We start from the raw sequence: 10,725 nt of genomic DNA on the forward strand, positions 1-10,725 counted from the left end.
TCTAGCTTATTAGCACTTAAGGACATTTATCTCTAAACTTGGGCAGGGTTTTTTTTGTACATCCTTTTATCCCTTTCTTTTCTTGAGGCTGGGATCATCACGAGGCGGCTCTATATATTTTGCGGCCCCAAGCATGGCAGTCAGGCGGTTTTTGGTGGCATACCTGCGGGAGGTCTGCTGGTAATGCAGATTCAGTGGTATGCCTGTGGGAGGTCTGCCGGTCCCGCACCTGCGGCATACCTGCCACCGAATTGCCACCGAAACTGTGGGACCGGCGGACCTCCCGCAGGCATGCCGCCGAAAGCTGCCTGACTGCCGCCTTCAAGACAACCGGCAGGCCACCCCGCACAGCTTGCTGCCCCAGGCCTGTGCTTGCTGTGCTGATGCCTGGAGCCGCCCCTGGATCCTCAGACAGTTGAACAGACGTGTGTCACATTTTTTAACCATGAATTGACAGCTTGTCTAGGTATAGTCCTTTATGTGCCCTCCCGCCATCACTGTGTAGTGGCCACAGCTCTAGTCCATCTCCATGCAGCCCACCCTGAGTTGCCTCCCCTCAGTAGGGAGAAGGGCAGACACTCTTCCAGACCACCCCCAATTAATGTCACATGGCTGGAACAAGAGGCGACTTTGATGTGTAGAGCAGTTCACACTATCTGAAGCCTAAGAACCTCCATGACACCTAAAGTTCTGTCAGCTTGAGGAACACTGCCCTCTGGTCACTTTCCAAAGCGTGCCTCTCATCTCCCAGGAAAACACAGGGCACAGATCTTCCTTCTGCGGCAGTCTCTTTGTGCCACTCCACCAACCAAAAGGATGTAAAACAGCACAACCATCCCCCAGCCTTGAGTCCCAAGGTGCTGTAGTACCACTATTCCCAACCTTCTCTCCCCACTGTTCCCCACCCCCCTTTCCACCTCCACGAAGGGGCACGGCTTGAGCCATACTAATATTGCTGGTTGCCATAACAGCCTCTTGACAACCAGGAGCAGATCTGAAGCATCTCTAATCTGTGATTTGAAGCAGCCTCCAGCCAGCGGCAGAGGAGAGGATGCATACAAGGGGCATAAAACTACCTTCTTCTACCCTCACACACATCCCTGTTCATTGCACCAAGCTGAGTATGGCCAGTATGGAGAATCAGGTCCACAGTGTTCTCAAGCCAGGAGGACAATTGGGATGCTCGATTTCTTTTAACCTTCAGAGAACAGGTAGTTGTTGTTGTCATAACTTAGTCCCAGATTTGGACCTTAGCGTCCAAAATATGGGGGTTAGCATGAAAACCTCCAAGCTTAGTTACCAGCTTGGACCTGGTGCTTGCTGCCACCACCCAAAAAATTAGAGTGTTTTGGGGCACTCTAGTCCCCCTGAAAAACCTTCCCTGGGGACCCCAAGACCCAAATCCCTTGAGTCTCACAACAAAGGGAAATAATCCTTTTTCCCTTCCCCCCTCCAGGTGCTCCTAGAGAGATACACAGACACAAGCTCTGTGAATCCAAACAGAGTGACTCCCCCTCTCCGTTCCCAGTCCTGGAAACAAAAGCACTTTCCTCTTCACCCAGAGGGAATGCAAAATCAGGCTAGCAAATCCAACACACACAGATCTCCCCCTGATTTCTTCCTCCCACCAATTCCCTGGTGAGTACAGACTCAATTTTCCTGAAATTTCCCAGAAAAGAAAACTCCAACAGGTCTTAAAAGAAAGCTTTATATAAAAAAGAAAGAAAAAATACATACAAATGGTCTCTCTGTATTAAGGTGACAAAATACAGGGTCAATTGCTTAAAGGAATATTGAATAAACAGCCTTATTCAAAAAGAATACAAATCAAAGCACTCCAGCACTTATATTCATGCAAATACCAAAGAAAAGAAACCATATAACTTACTATCTGATCTCTTTGTCCTTACACTTAGAAACAGAAGATTAGAAAACAGAAACTACTTCTCCAAAGCTCAGAGAAAGCAGGCAGACAGACAAAAAACTCAGGGTATGGCTACATTTGGAATTTCAAAGTGCTGCCGCGGCAGCGCTTTGAAGTGTGAGTGTAGTCAGAGCGGCAGCGCTGGGAGAGAGCTCTCCCAGCGCTGCATGTAAACCACATCCCTTACGGGTGTAGCGTGCAGCGCTGGGAGCCGGGCTCCCAGCGCTGCTGCCGTGATTACACTGACGCTTTACAGCGCTGTATCTTGCAGCGCTCGGGGGGGGGGGTGTTTTCACACCCCAGTTGCAGCGCTGTAAAGTGTGAGTGTAGCCAAGGCCTCAGACACAAAATTCCCTCCACCCAGAGTTGAAAAAAATCCGGTTTCCTGATTGGTCCTCTGGTCAGGTGCTTCAGGTGAAAGAGACATTAACCCTTAGCTATCTGTTTATGACAGTTGTGACTTACATTTTTCCTGCTGGTATCTACTCTGCTCACATTTGTCATTTTAACCCTTTTGTTCAGAAACAGGAGTTTTTCCACATACACACCAGTGCACTCTGCTTTAGTGTTGGCAGTGGGCACCAGGTGATCCATCTACACCAAAAATTCCTCATGTTCATGTCTCATTATTAATCAGATAGAAGAGAAATAATCTCTCCAAATGGATCATGTATCTCATGTGATTATTATATCAAACCTGCTGCTGTTGTTACATAATGTAGCGTAAACTTCAACACTTCAATAGCGTAGAGTTAGTCTGCTGAACATTATGTTGGTCTGGACATTATCTGGGAGAAGGACTGTCAGATTCCTAAGATGGTCTGTCACTGAACAATGAAAGATGGGGGGAACCTCCTAGTTATAATTTTGTTATAAATCTTTTCCTTGCATGTGGAGGAGATGCAGGTTCAATAGAATTCTTTTTAAACTGCTCCCAGGAAGTACTCATAGTTGCTTTTTTTTTTAAAGCATGTAAATGTAGTCATCTAGCAGAGCTGGAAGTGTCAGACAGTCCATCTAGTAGAAGCAATAGCACCTTTCTATTCGGTTAGGTTTTGTGTCGCACACAGAATGTGGTGTCTTATTGATGACCTGAATATTTAATTAGTTTTACAGATTTAGAAAACATTCACTCCATTTCAGGAATTTCTTTACATCATTCTGTCTGGTGATGGACTCCTTGAGGGGATATTACCTGGATAATGTGATGTTGCTCTCCACGTGTTAGTAACAGACAGGTCAGGCTAACTCCACCATCTGCCATTCAGGGTACATCTACACTGCACTAAGGGACCGGGGACATGGCTGTGCCTGTCCTGGGTCAGCTGACTCCAGCTACACGGTTAAAATGACAATGTAGATGTCCAGGCTCCAGCCTGATCCCAAACATGGATACTGCTACTTTTAGTTCTGCAGCCCAAGTCAATAGGCTCAGGCCCTGTGACTTGGAGCCGCAGGTTCTTATTGCAGAGCACACGTACCTTCGGACTCATTGTTTGTGCTCTTTCAAAACCAGAAATAGTTGTTGTGAACTGTCCTAAACGTCTACCCTAAGATTCCCTATTTCCCAAAGACATGCCTTTTGACATGTCTAAAAACAAGGCTAAAGATCACTTTTAAGTATAGATTTAATGATTAGTAGTAAAATTGAACTATTTCAGGTTATCCTTTAAAAATTCGCTGTTCGCTGTTTACTGATGTCTTTACACACTCATGTAGGTCGAAAAGATGTGTGTATCGCCACGATTACTGCAACACTTTTCTTAAATAAAAAAACTAGAGCTAAAAATAATGACATGCAACCAAAAAGGTGTCGGTAAACCATGAAGTTTTGCAAAAGACATCACAAAATGGATATCTGACGATCAGTGAAAACAAATGTGACTTGTTTTTGTCAGTTTAAATAATATAATTAATTTTGGATCTACTGATAGGAACTACTAACTAATCTAGCAAAACCTGTAATTACTGAGTATGCTTGGTATAGTTACCATGTAAGTAAAGACTAATCCTATTATCATCTGGCCCTGAAATTTTAAAGTATTTCTACTGAAGAATTATTTTCTTCTAAAATAAAATTGCAGTCTTTGTGTAAGGTCTGAGACCTTTATCTGTAGCTACATTAGGGCAGCAGTGGCCAGAAGCCAAGAAACAGAAAGTCACATGCTCACATTCCCTCTAGATCGGGGTCTCAAACTCAAATCACCATGAGGGCCATGTGAGGACTAGTACATTGGCCCGAGGGCCACATCACTGAAATCTTATCAGAAAAAGGCACAAAAGCTGCCCTCCCACCTCGCTGCCCCCGGCCCCCATTCACACCCCTTCCCCAAAGTCCCCACCTCAACTCCACCCCCTCCCTGCCCCTATTCCAACCCCATCCCCAAATCCCCACCTCTTCTCCACCTCCTCCCCTGAGTGCACAGCTCCCTGCTCCTCCTTCCCGCTCCCTCCTGGAAAGCACTAAGCACAGCCAAACAGCTGTTTACCTCTAGGCACTTCCCGCCGCCAGGCAGAGGAGTGGAGATGCGGCGCGCTGGGGAGAAGGGGGGGGTGGCAGGTGAGGGGAGCTTAGCAGCCACAGGAAATAAATCTGGGGTGTTGGGGGGTGCGGGGAGCTTGGCGGGCCCCAGGAAATAACGTGTTTGAGACCCCTGCTCTAAATTATATCAAAAGAACATACTATCAGGCTGTTAAGAAGGCGCTCCTGTCCTAAGAGTACCCACCATCACCAGATAAAGACACACATCTTAAGATGTGTAAAGAAAATTCTATTTGACAGCATCTGTCTGGGAAGGAATCACTTCTCACCAGTTGTGATTGTGAAATCTGTACTTTATTATTTTGCCTTTATGGTCCCTACTTCTCTATGGTTTATCTAAATAGTTTCTGTCTGGTTCTTTAATTGCTTCTGTCTACTGTACAACCTTTTGCAAGGTTTAAATAAACTAAGGTGGTGGGGTATGATTGGGTAAAGAATTGTTTTGCAATATGTTAGGATCAGTCAGAAAGCTATTCCGTAACACTCTGTAGAACGATTGGCTACGGTGCAGCTAAGCAGGACTCAAGTTTCACTTTATAAACTGGGGTCCACAAGGAAGTACTTTGGAACCAGCTTCAGGACACAGCCCAAGATCAGAGCTGCCAGACCTCAGCACGCTGCCGATTATACAACGCAGAAGCTGGAATCCCTGGCCGACCTGATCCTGACTGACCACCAGGAAAAGTTCATCCGCCTTACTGAGAGCGCTGAGCATTGTATGTGTAGCGTGTGCATTCTGTTTTGGTGATTGTTACTAAATAGAGGTTAAGGATATTACCGTGCAAGGCTCTTTCACTGCTAAAAGACCCCATTGAAGGTTACACCATGAGCCCTAGGAATGGGGTATGGGTAGGTACCTTTCGCCCAGAGCCCTAGGATCTGGGAAAAGGAGGGATACCTAAATTAACCGGGTTACACCTTGAGCCCACGGAAGTGTAAAGGTGGGTGCCCTCGAGTGTGTGGGTAATATTTGTGAGTACAAGACTTTAATAGAGACATCCAGCTATTGTTCCACTAATATTAAACAACAGTTCCTCATAACCCCACCCATGCTATACATTTCACAGAAAGGTGCAAATTTATTCCTCTTGATATAAGTCACTCGCCGTAGACAGGGCACTCCTACGGAACTGTGAACAGAACTCTGGGCTTCAGACCAGTTTTTGCCTGCTCAATGGGAGAAAAGAAGACACTAAGATGTAAAACCAAACCACTGTATGTAGCATATTTGACCTCCAGAGATTGGAAAATGTAAAGCAGCAGCACACGTTACATTGTATCTTTCAGCTTCTACATGTTGAGAAAGGTACTGCCTAAAATGCTTTAAGTTTTGGTTCTCTCTGCCCAGTACGTTGTAAAGATGTAGCTACCTTAAAATTAGGCAATGTGAGGACAACCACTAGCGTTACTAGAATAGCTATAAAAAAGTGCACACCCCCTACTCATGGCCAAACCACAGCTCAAAAATCTTCAGGCACAAGATTTTACCTTGTATTTTTTTTAAAACCCAACAACACGATGTAATAACAAAAGAAAATATTCATTAACTTTTATTTTTAAGCAAGGAACTGAGTATTTCTATGTTTGAAGATATCTGAATCTCCTAGGGTCATCTCAGAACCTTTGTGGTCTCTAGGTCCTTCAAAGAAAAGTAATTAATTGTGCCTAAAATGACAAATAATGAAGAGGAGTTAAAAGAGAACAGAGAAGAGAAACCAGCCATGCCATATGGAACATCCTTCATACTGTAGTCTGTACCAGTGTATTATTGCGTGCTGCTATGCTATTGGCAAGGCAGATCACACCCAAGAATTTAGAAGCAGTGTAGCCAAATCCCATGCACGAGTAGCCCTTGCCTATATGTACTTTTTATGAAAAACATACAGATAAATAATAAATTAAAAGGAGAGCAGCAATTTTTTAAAAAATCAACATTAAGACAGAAGTGCCTTAGCAGAGGCAGTATGAATAACTCTCCTGAGAGAGGGACACTCAAAGGTACAGTGCTTGCATTAGGCCACAACAGCTACACATCCTATTGAAAACTGGAGGGGCTCAGAAAAGAGCCACAAGAATGATAAGAATGGCCATACTGGGTCAGACCAATGGTCCATCTCACTCAGTGTCCTGTCTTCTGACAGTGGCTGGTGCCAGGTGCTTCAGAGGGAATGAACAGAACAGGGCAATTTTGAGTGATTCATCCCCTGTCGTCCAGTCACAGCTTCTGGGAATCAGAGGTTTAGGGACACCCAGAGCATGGTCTTGCATCCCTGCCCATCCTGGCTAATAGCCACTGATGGACCTATCCTTCATTAATTTATCTAATTCTTTTTTTAATCCAGTTATAGTTTTGGCCTTCACAACATCTCCTGGCATGGAGTTCCACAGGTTTACTATGCACTGGGTGAAGAAATACTTTCTTCTGTTGGTTTTGAATCTGCTGCCTATTAACTTAATTGGGTGACCCCTGGTTCTTCTGTTACACAAAGGAGCAATTAACACTTTTTGATGGTATTTCCTTAGCTCCACATAATAGTGATGTTCAGAATATATTTACAGATTAGATTCTGTGGTTGGGTTTTATGAGCACTCTCAAATTGATTGAAAAATGGCTGAAAGGCAGTAATGAAAGGCTAACAATAAGTGGCAATGTATAGAATTGTGGGGACATGAATAGTGGGGCAAACCAGTTTCATTTAATATCTTTAATGTTCTGGATGAGAGGATACAAAACATGTTTATGAAATTCATAGAAGATCCTGAATTGAGAGATATTGGAAATACCAGTGAGAAAGAAATAATACAGAGATGTAGAAATACTGGTAGATGATAAGGTAAGCTACAGCCAGGATAAATGCACGCTAATATATCTGAGGAAAACAGTAAGAAATAGACAGTCAGTGGGAAGGAATTAAATGGAAAGCAGAAATGCCAAAAGAGACCTGGATGTGCAATGAACTTTCAACATAAAACACCCCCCCAAAAGGAAGCGAATTCAATTCCAAGCTGTATATGTAGAAATATTTTATACACCAGGGGAGTAATAGAGCGTAAAGCCCCAATTCAACAATGAACTTCAGCACTTGGATAAGTGCAAGTGTGTGAGAAGTCTCATGTAGGCCTGTGAGCAGATTCATCACCTGGAGCACTCCAGGCAACATTCAAACACTTGGGTCAGGTTTCGGATCTCTTTCCTCACGCCAGGTTTTATTAAATAATGGAAGATACAACATGCTTATTAAGAAATACTTTTCTGCTGTCCGCCAGCCGGGAGTGAAGAGCCCACATCTTTCTCCTTCCCTATCCTTGCTGATATGGATATCCCCTCGAAGATCCCTCCCTGACCCATGGTCTCCCTACATTAAGAATAGTCTGCCTCTGTTTAATGCAGGATATCACTTGCAACCTGCAATCACATGCACTGTGCTCATGTGCTCCCTAAACACAGTTCCCTTAGTCTTAAAGAGTCAAGCCTTGGTAGAGATGCATTCATGCCAACCCTGCTCCCAGCTCCGCACCTGCGTCCAGATAGAGAACCTGACCATGGATGCCACTACCCAGTTCCTGGTATGGATTTCCCAAGACTGTGGCCTGCACTTCCACATCACAGAAAGCCAGGACGGGGAGACCATCCTGTGAGAGAGGTGTCTACTGGTAGAATCTCTCAGGAAACAGGTGACTAGGCTGAGGAGCCTCTGTGCACATGAGGGATTCATTGAAAACATGCATATAGAGACCTCCAAGATTGAGAAAGCAACATTAGCACCACCCAGGGAGGAGGAAACAGCTCCTTCCAAGGGAGGAACCCGGCTGTTGGTTACTTTTGGCTGCACTCCACTCCACTGCTGCTCCCAACCCACCATCCACAGAAGTACAAAAATAGTATGGCTGCCCTAGCAACAAGGGATGAGCAGTCTCCCTGTGATGGGGCAGACTAGGCGCAAAGACCTGCTCCTGACAGGCTCAGGGTTCTGCCACACCCATCCCAGGAAAGGAGCAGTGGAGAGGTCCTCCAAGCAGCCCAGAGTGGTTGTGAGGAAGCAACCAATCAAAAGGGGCTGCTGAAATGGCCAATCAGCCAGGAGGGCCATATAAAAGGAGCTGCAGAAGAGAGCAGTTAGTTGCTGCTTGGAGCTGGAGAAGAAAGGTCTGCAGGCCTGGCTGCCTGGAAGAGCAGTAGGCCACAGACAGCTCAGCGTGGGCAGGGACCGGCGGACTAAGAGGCTCCTGGCTGGCTGCTAGGACTGAGCCAAAGACACTTTGCTAGCAGGAACTGGAGGAGCAAGGAAGGAGTTCCTGGCTGGCTGCGGACACTGAGAGGGGACTGAGCCTGGGGAGAGCTCCAGGAAGATAGTGTCTCCAAGGAGGAAACGCTGGGGATACAGCCCCACACCAGGGCTGGACTGGTTGAAAGACCACGGACATACTCAACCAGCGGGGGCACTTGTGAAAGCCGACCCCATTACACTCCCCCACAATGGAGGAGGAGAAGCCATGTACCCTCAAGGGAGGTTGTGGAATTTCCATCACTGAAGGTTTTTAAGAGCAGGTTAGGCAAACCCGTCAGTAGGCAAACACCTACTGAGGTCCCTTCCAGTCCAACATTTCTATGATTCTGTGAGTCTCAAGACCAGCACCCTGTTACATACCATTAATGCTCAGAGTTAGAGGTGTGCTCAGGGACCTCACTGAATCAAGTTCTGAGAGCCTCCCTAGAGTAGATTCAGCATGGCCGAGCTGCACTTACCACATTCAGTTCTGGGCACCTTAGTACTTGGGAAACCACAGGGAACTCAGAAAAGAACCAGAAAAGATGTTATGCCACATGATGAACTGGTTTATGTGGAATGATTTAAAAAACATAATACAGGTAAGATCTATTAGTCTTACAGGAAGCTGTGAAAGCCCTTGGGTCATTTAAAGACAGGACAAAATAAACCTGCATTGCACTGAGGGATAGAGTAGCTGCTCTTGCTGGCCTTTTCCATCTTTATTTTAGTGATTCTACAAGAACCACCATTTGTGTCTCTCGGCATTTCATGTAGCCTTATTACTTAATTGTTTCTTTCCACCACAACAATGCAGGGGTTAGAGAGAAATGGAAAGTACACTACACAGAGAAACAAAATCCCTGCACTACTGATATAACGTACTATTACAGCATTTTATATAGTGTTATCAATTCATTTAGTGCTTTAGAGAATAGAAAGAAGACATGTTGTCTGTCCTAAAGTTCTTGTGGCCTAAATCTGGCACTGGACACACACAGTCACTGTTCTCCAAGGACACAAATTACATCCATGTACCTCCCCAGCGTACCCCTGTTACATGCCCCCAATATTCACAACTTCTGCCATGACACAGTTCCCTACAAGGGAATCATAGAATATCAGGGTTAGAAGGGACCTCAGAAGGCCCTGCTCAAAGCAGGACCAATCCCCAGACAGATTTTTGCCCCAGGTCCCTAAATGGCCCCCTCAAGGATTGAACTCACAGTCCCGGGTTTACCAGGCCAGTGCTCAAACCACTGAGCTATCCCTCCCCCCCAAAAAGCCCCTTTGCTTCTATCTGCCTGGAAATCTAAACAAAGCCTGAAATTATATGATAACATTTTACTGTTTATTTCTATATTTCCACAAAACTAGATTGTTTTCTATTTCAGTCTCCTACTTGCAACCTATAAGGGATTTAAGATTTAAATCAGAAACCTGAGTGTAAAATAAGGTTTTCTTTCCAGGCCCAGCTCCAGTAAAATGGTGTTCAGACCGTTGTTCTGTAAGCCAGGAACTAGAAAAAGGGTTATGGACAGTGTATAATCAGACGTCATTGGCACAGTGCAGTTAATAATATAGTTAAATGGGGGTGGGGTGGAAAGAGAGACAGAAAACTCCCTAATGACTTTAGAAAACTCTATAATCCATCCCACTAATCCAGTTTTAATTATATCAATAAGTAAGATAGGGTACCGGACTATTTTTCAGGATAGAACATAATGTATGAATAATTCTTCATGCTATTTCTATTCTGCTTTAAAAAGAACTTCTGGAAGTTATCAGTGTGAACAAATCTACCAGGCCAACTTTTTTTAATAATGTAGCATCATTATACAATAAGATTTAAAGTTCTAGTCCCTCACATACAAAGAATGTTGGTTAAATGTTGCAGGTTGTTCTATCCACCAGCAATAAATCACTCAACCCAGTAAAAACTAAAGGATCTTTGTCCCCAGTTGCCTGCTAAAAAGTGGAAATGCTCGAGG

The sequence above is a fragment of the Gopherus flavomarginatus genome, chromosome 14, assembly GCF_025201925.1.
Source record: "Gopherus flavomarginatus isolate rGopFla2 chromosome 14, rGopFla2.mat.asm, whole genome shotgun sequence".
In the NCBI taxonomy this organism is placed as follows: domain Eukaryota; kingdom Metazoa; phylum Chordata; order Testudines; family Testudinidae; genus Gopherus; species Gopherus flavomarginatus.